The 524-nt window shown below is 23.9% G+C and overlaps 1 non-coding gene across 1 annotated transcript; it reads left to right on the top strand.

Annotated features, from left to right (window-relative positions):
* On the top strand, positions 1 to 33 carry PRSY57_0001300 (the record flags this gene model as incomplete). Its single annotated transcript, XR_002204030.1, has 1 exon — positions 1 to 33. It is a non-coding gene; the product is annotated as a 5.8S ribosomal RNA (ribosomal RNA).
* Between the last annotated feature and the right edge of the window lie 491 nt (positions 34 to 524).

The following is a 524-nucleotide window of genomic DNA, read 5'->3' as shown; positions in this document are numbered from 1 at the left end:
TGAATCATCAGAATGCTGAATGTAAATTACACCGATACTATTTTTTTAGTATTACGGTACTCCTATTTTTATTGTACTGAAGGCAAGTTATTTTCATGTCCTACTCATCTATATCGCAACCTACTTTTATATATATTTTTTTTTAGGAAAAAGTATGTGTAAAAGAAAAAGCAATTTAATACAATCTGTCTCAGGCGTTGTAATTTTTTTATGACGTTTAAATAGTATTGACACTAATGTCGCGAAGGAAAAACGTAAAATTGTAATATATTTTATATTTTTTAAATAGGCTTTTTTCTTATTATAAGAAAAGCTTGTTTATACATATAGGTTGTTTTATATACTTTTTCGTGAAGAAAAGTATATATATATATCTATATGTCCTGTACTATGTATCACTGAGATATAACAGTTGTATATTAAAAAATTGGGTTATATGTATAAAGCATATAATTAAAATATTAAGAGTTATGAAGAATGCATACAATAATATTATATATATATTATTGCTTCATAATATCTGA

Source organism: Plasmodium reichenowi (genome assembly GCF_001601855.1).
Source record: "Plasmodium reichenowi strain SY57 chromosome Unknown, whole genome shotgun sequence".
Lineage (NCBI taxonomy): Eukaryota > Apicomplexa > Aconoidasida > Haemosporida > Plasmodiidae > Plasmodium > Plasmodium reichenowi.
This window is presented reverse-complemented; position numbering and strand designations above follow the sequence as displayed.